The 7,500-nt window shown below is 36.1% G+C and overlaps 1 protein-coding gene and 1 long non-coding RNA gene across 4 annotated transcripts in view; one reads left to right on the top strand and one right to left on the bottom strand.

The window, feature by feature from the left end:
• LOC136839605 (uncharacterized) overlaps window positions 1-7,500 on the top strand; it is a 512,627-nt gene that overhangs the window by 149,347 nt on the left and 355,780 nt on the right. For both annotated transcript variants that reach the window (XR_010853393.1, XR_010853394.1), the window contains exon 3: window positions 5,982-6,058. This is a non-coding gene — a long non-coding RNA (uncharacterized lncRNA). The remainder of the gene's footprint in view (window positions 1-5,981; window positions 6,059-7,500) is intronic.
• Window positions 1-7,500, bottom strand: part of LOC136839603 (E3 ubiquitin-protein ligase TRIM9-like) — a 222,102-nt gene that overhangs the window by 35,647 nt on the left and 178,955 nt on the right. The gene's annotated exons all lie outside the window — the stretch shown is intronic.

Here is a 7,500-nt window from a genome sequence, read left to right as displayed (position 1 = left end):
CTGTACAATGAAAGATCGGTCAAATCAAAGTCCCTAACTAAAAGATTTGATTTTTGTGTCTCTTACCTGTATTGAACATTTTTTTCTTCGTTCTTTTTAATCATGGCACACAGAAATTGCGCTTTTGAATAAACAGGAAATAATTCTGAATCGTCTGCATGTCGTTGATCAAAAAGATTTTGAAGCTTCTCAGATCCACTGTTAAAAGACGTCTGTAAAATGATAAATTTTCATTCGTTGTAGTTTTTCCTATTTTTTTTTTTTTTTTTTTTTTTTTGCTAGTGGTGGTGGAGAGGTAGATGTCGATTAAGTATGACTTTTCAAACACGCGGATGACTGAACCTGATTAACAGAAAATTTTTCATCATTCCAAAATCATCTGGAATATTTATTTTTATTTTGATATCTTTATCGAATAGAAGAATAGACTCCGTAGGTGGGTTGTACCATCAGTGCACCTCGTTCGGTGCACTGTAGACATTACTTAAGGTTCTTTGCAGCGTCCCTTCGAACCCTATCTGCAACCGTTCATAATCTTTCTCCTCTCTTACTTTCCACCCTCCCCTAACAGTTGATTCATAGTGCAACTGCGAGTTTTTCCTCCTGTTACACCTTTCCAATCTTTTTACGTATTGAGGCCAAAGGCCAACCCCAGGGACCTACGAGGTCGTTCAGCGCTGAAACGGAAATTGGCAGCAAAACGGTTAGCAAGTTATAACAGGAGGAAAACCTCGCAGTTGCACTACGAATCAGTTGTTAGGCGTTACTTAGGGTTTTTGCAGCGTCTCTTCGGCCTCTTTATTCCTTTTACTGTACCTCCGTTCATAATCTTTCTCCTCTCTTACTTTCCACCCTCTGCTAACAATTGATTCATTGTGCAACTGCGAGGTTTTCCTCCGGTTACACCTTTCTAACCTTTTTGCTGTCAGTTTCCGTGTCAGCGCTGAATGACCACACAGGTCCCAGCGCTTGGCCTTTGGCCTAAATTCTGTATTCTATTCTATTCTATTATTATTATCGCCGTGCCGTAAAAAATATTGGTAATGTTAGATGGGATCGAGATGTTAATTCCAAACCCTAGGGACGTTACGTACCATCCCGTAACTCAGGTTAGGGCATTGTCATTCTGTCTGCATTCTAATGGCTAGGATCCAGTTATCTGAACTGGGAGTTCATTAAGACATAGCGCAATATATATATATATAAATATATATAGTTCATTAACATATATATATTATATATATATATATATATATATATATATATATATATATATATATGTATATATATATATATATATATATATATATATATATATATATATATATATATATATATATATATATATTATATATAATACACTATATATATATATATATATATATATATATATATAGATATATATATATATATATATATATAGATATAGATATATATCATGTATGTGTACTGTAGGTATGCATACAGAGATTAATACGTGTGTAGTGGTGTACATGCTCGCGTGCAGATGATGAAGTATATTGACGGCAATTTTGGGTGATTTCTGCTCACTGAGTGTACAACCCCAGGCATCTTCAGAAAGCTATAATAAAATAAAAAAAAATTGCATAAATGAATTTTCCACAGCACCAATTTTTCAAGGTCTGCGCGGTTTTACGCCAACAGCGAAAAAATCCTGCAAAAAATCTGGACTTTGGAAAAAACTCTGATTGTCATCAAATGAATTTATGCTCTCCCGTACGTGTCCATGACGTGAGTTGAAGGAAAATGAATAGAAAAAATAGGCACAAAGAAATCTACAAGAGCAGAAAAAAAATCCTTTAAAAAGAAAACAACGGGTGAAAACCAGAAAGTGAGAGAGAGAAAAAACACCAAAGGACCACTAAACTGATTGCTTGTTTGTTTTTTTTAAACTAGCTTTTTACAGTTCCTTTTGTCAACTCTGCTTCGGGCTTCTTACGTGTTTCCTTTCATTCATAGTTTTAAATATTATTTTTTTTTCGTTATCGTTCATTATCAGGTAGTACGTTTTCTTACATCCTTTGTAGATATGTAATGTGAAAATTCTCCTCAGTGTGAGCATATAAATCTCCGCATAAATTTGTGTATGTTTCTTCTTTCTCATTTTAAGAGCATATCGAATATACTGATATATGACGACATTTTCAAACAAATCTACAAAACGCTACGGATACATAAACATGCAGATAACACGTATGCATAAAATATCGTGTCAGTATCTGCACATTTAAGAATACTCCGCACGCTGTAGAGCAAAACCGTGGAATTCTGCGTAGCGACAGAGAAAAAGAAAGCAGTTGTTTGAAATAAAGACTTGACGCAACATCGCTGCCTTTGTCTCGACTGGTTTTCTCTCTCTCTCTCTCTCTCTCTCTCTCTCTCTGCCTCAAAAACAAATTTTCATTCGAAACAGGGAATTTGCGAAGCTGAAATGTTTAGAAACGGCGGCCGGAAACGCAACGCCTGCTCTGTGTGGAAGTCTGTGACGTCGACTCTGCCGCAAAACATGCCCCAAAAATAACTGGGTACGTTCGGTTGCTTTCTCTGTTATTCGTAAACCGTGCTTATAGCTTTTCTAATTATTCGTAATTGACACTGTGATAATAATAAGAATAACATATTGTATCCCAGCTCTAGGCCATATGCTGATCGACAAGGTAGATAATAATAATAGCAGTAAACTTTTTCTTTCAGCTTCTGACGATATACGAATTCAGTATGAAGGTAGATTAGCGATATTACAAACCAATACAATTTAATGTAAACGAACAGTGAATTATTAGTTGCAGACAATAATAATAATAATAATAATAATAATAATAATAATAATAATAATAATAATAATAATAATAATAATAATAATTATTATTATTATTATTATTATTATTATTATTATTATTATTATTATTATAATGCTACATGTTGTACACGCAATGACAGTAATGACGTTAGGTGACATTGAATGGAATTCAAAGTAAGCGACAGTGAAGGATGATAATTGTAACAATTACATTAACAACAGTAACGTTGGTAGGCGGCTCTAAGAGATGAGAGACCCCAAAAGAGTAACATAATAAAGTGGCATTGAAAACATAGCAGAAATATACACAACCGGACGTGCGTATGTCTAATAGCCACCACCAATAAACAGTAGGCATGAAAATCAGAAAGCATGAATATAAAATGTTAACTGGATAATACAGATAACAATAATGATTAAAAAAAAGAAATCATGAAGAACACTAAGCAGTGAAGGTCATCCATAGAATAAAAAAAAAAACGCAACTTGGAGACAGAAACCTCATTATCATATCTTTCCCACAGTTTGGACTCCTCGCTTCACTGTTCAAAATGAAAAGATGAGAACGGATTGTAATTGTTTCTTAGTCTGGTGATCAGCAAGGACACGGTTCGCTTAACAGTGATTTTCAGATTATCTCTGTGGTTTTCTATCTTCTCGGCAAAATGATATCGAAGTGTCTCACCAAGGCGCCTCAGAATGTTATCATGAATAACAGTAATGCGGCTCACGGCTTCTTGGTTATAGTTCCGCCAAGGGGAGCAACCACAGACACTATATCAGTGGGAGTGGAAAAGCTACAATTTGGTTTCTCAGTGGCAGAAGGCAAATATCATTGCAATCATCTTGCCAGTTGCACACGGTTTACATGGCTTCTGTTCTGTCTTTTATGTCGTTTATATAATAATGTGCCCCAGATTCGAGAATTCATTTGCGAATTTCAGAATATGATTATCGAGGAATATTTGTGACTCTCCAGTGTGTTCAAGCGATCTAGGGAGCAGCGACCTGCGCTGGATCTTGGTTTTTGTGTCTTAAATAACGTCAAAGTCATCTGCAGACCTACGGCACGAAACCTTGCGCTGAATGAGAGATTGGAACAATATCATCAGAATAACAGAAGTTTATATTTTTTATTAGCCCTTCCATAGCGCATCCGACTGAGAGTGAGTTCAGTTTAATATTGAGGGTATCTATACTTATCATTAGATACGCTGAAAGAATGTCATCTTAGAAAGGCAAGAGTTGAATGACATACATTATGCCATTTGACGGAGAGTTGCCGTTTGGAAAACAGCAAGGTAATGTGCCAGTTAAATATAAGGATGTAGCTCTCTTATGATAAAAAAAAAAATCTTCAAATTATTCGCTTTGTCAAATATTTTTCTTGCATCAACAAAAGAAAACATGGAGAAGGCTGATCATACGTAATAGTTCAATAATTCTCTCTCGATACAATTGCAAGTATCGCTTGAATGGTTAGCTTTAAATTTACATTGGTTGCCTGATGTCCGCAGAAAGGAGAAAATTCTCACTACAAGAACAAACGCAAAGATCTTTGATGTGATTGCAGTGACTGCAGTCGGGCGATTGTTGCCGAGGTCATCTGTATCTTTTAACTTGTTTTTGATTAACGGTATTAAGTGAACTCAGAGTAGGGATGCTGGGAAAAGCCAGTGACATGTACACGCATTGCATGATACAGCAAGCATAACATGAAACCCTCTTCTCCGACCGCTTCCACTATTTTATAAGTTTCTTGGTCTCGGGATTTGTGGAATAAATGTCGTTCCAAAGAGTAAGGTAATCGCCAGAATCTAATATTCTAGAGATGGCATCCGCCCTTACTTGCACTTCATTTAATCGACAGTGCCTCAGGGCAAGTTTGAACTGCGCTCTTGCCTGTCTCATTAGCATTGCAAAGTGTCCTCCTCTCGGTCTACCATTTTGCCTCCACGGTAAAAACGTTGCTCTAGATTGTGAATGTAGGTCTTTAAAGTTCTCTCCAGCCTGGTGTATTACGAGTGTCCTGGACGTAATCTAAATATTCTCTGCCTGAGTCCAGCCACGCAGCTAATGAGTGAGAAAAAAGCCAATAGCTTAAACTTTTCATGTAGGGGATGTTGCAAAGTATAGCGTTTAAGCGTTGAACTGTTGATTACAATTTAGTTTCAGTTATCTTAAAGGACGTGGCTTTTGGGGATCCTTAAAGTCGCTCATTTGGGGGTCACATGGTATATAGAGAGGGGTGGGGCACCGAGTGTCGCCTGCAGTGGGAGGTGATCGTATGATGTTGCAAGATCCTGTGGAACGCTGCTGTTCAGAATGATTCGTGCAGGCATTGAAATGCAATACATTGTTCCAGGCATGACTTTGTAGTTGCACTTGCTCCGTTTTGTATGTTAAGTACAGAATATACATGAGTTTGCTTAGGCAACCTTTCGCTGTTTTTAATACTTTTTTTGGTGGGGGGCGGGGTCGGTCTAAATGTTTAAATAATTTACTGGGAGCTAGCTTTTGATTTATATATTATAAAAATCACACAAGTTATGTTGAGATTTAAGTTTCATCCCCATACTAGTCTGTATAAAAATACCTGCTGGAAATCCTCTCTTACATCGTACCTTTCCAATACAGAGTCACAAAACATAACCGAATAACCCGTAGGCCCATACTAACCTCATGAAATATAGAAGGCCAGCAGTGTTATGGTTCTATGGCGAGAGGAATCCTCTGCGCCTCCGTAAATCAAAATTGCCGCAGGGGCCTAACTGAGAGCGCCTCTTCGGGATGTGAACAACCTTTTGAGATATTGTTCTCGTTTGTTGTACGGTTCTCCATTGCTTGTTTGTTTGTGTGTTTGTTTATTACCTTTCTTTTCGTTTTTGTTCTATTTATTCATGTAACTTATTTTCTTCACTTCATTCTTTCTGTGATCTGACGTATCCTCGTTTTTCGGTTAATATCCTTCGGTTTTTTTTCCTGCTGGGTGTTTATTTTTCGTCTTGTGTTTGTTTGTGATAGGTTTACCACTTTTTACTGACTGTTGTTAATTTTTTTATCATTTTCCTTCATCTTATCATTATTTCTGGTTTTTCTTTGTTTCCATATTTCCTTCTTCGGCATATCTGCTTAACTCTTCCACTTCTTTTCATTTCAGTGGGAGTGTCTTACCCAAGATGTTTGGGCATGCCTGGGTCAGCATCGCAGGCCTTACAACATGAACCGGACTTACAGGTAAATACTTAATTATATCCTTGTATAAATATGAGCTTCTGATATACGATAAAAAATTTAAGAAAATAGGTAAATACAGTGCTCGGAATCACAAAATCCATTACTTTTAATAAAAAAAAAAGAAAATTGCAAAAGATTTGGATTTTCATTCATTTGGGGCTGTGTTTAGTTTCGAAAATCAAACACTTAACTGACGATAGTCCTGTGCGGGATATGAGAAACCTGGATTTTGCTTTCTAAAAAAGTTAATGGAATGGTTAATTAACTTATTTTTTATAATTCCCATTTATTTACTTATTTATTTGTTTATTTATATATTTATTTATTCATTTATTTATTTGTAAAGGTACCTCGCTCTTTCCTACCATAAGGACAGTCATCATCTTAATTGTCTTCGTACCCAAAAGACTATGTGGAAAATCGAGCCTTTCTTATTTTTAGACAGTGACAACTGCAGTTGAATAAGGAAATTTTTTGCATTGCATTTAACGCCTCATCTTCCTCCATATAACTTCCTGACAAGCAGACAGAGGCGGGTATTAAATCATTTATGCATATTAAAGACGAGAAAACTAAAATAGATTTTATCTAGAAATTATAGTCTGTTAAAAAGTCGTCCACTTTGTTGAAAACTAATGAACTTAAGCGAAAGGAATAATTTATTATCATGATTCGATATTATATCAGATCATTCAAGTGCTCCTGAATACTGGGGCATCAGTCTGCAAAGTCGTCTTTATAAAGTTATATTCTTTGAAAGCTAATTACAGATCGTAAAGTCAAGCACTGCCTGTGGCGCAACAGGCAGTGCTTGACTTTACGATCTGTAATTAGCTTTCAGTCAAAGGATGCAAATATATTATATACATATCTGTGTGTGTGTGTGTGTGGATGGGTGATTGTGTGTGAATGTACGTCCAAGCGAGCTTGGGTGCTTGCATAAGTGAAAATGAGAGAGCGAGAAAGTTGAATGCAGTTATTAATGAATAAAAAAAAAAACAAAAAAATAAAAATAGAAATATCTTGGAGACGGGCAGAAACATAACGACCAAGAAATCCAAAGCAGAAATTATTCGCAAACAATTTCCAGCCAAACACAACGTAACTGAGGAGGCGGAAAAGGTCAAAAGTCAGAGGAGAATAATAATTCTGAATAAAACCTACCTGGTACGAAACAAAGCATCGCGTTATTTGCGTTTATGAGCTAAAAGTGCATCTTTTACGAGTCCTGCTCTTTTGGTAAGAGTTTTTACAGACAAGGACAGTATGAAATCCAACGTTTTACTCTGTAACGAGGAAGCAAATAATGATTATTCGTGAAATGAAAAGGACGACGCGAAATCTTTAACGTTTTACTTTTATGACGTTGAAGCAAATATAATTGTTCATGACATGAAAGAGGACAACATGAAATCCAAAGTTTAAAAATCTTGTGAAGAGGA

The sequence above is a fragment of the Macrobrachium rosenbergii genome, chromosome 6 (genome assembly GCF_040412425.1).
Source record: "Macrobrachium rosenbergii isolate ZJJX-2024 chromosome 6, ASM4041242v1, whole genome shotgun sequence".
Taxonomy (NCBI): domain Eukaryota; kingdom Metazoa; phylum Arthropoda; class Malacostraca; order Decapoda; family Palaemonidae; genus Macrobrachium; species Macrobrachium rosenbergii.
The sequence above is the reverse complement of the archived record's forward strand: the minus strand, read 5'-3'. Positions and strand labels throughout refer to the sequence as shown.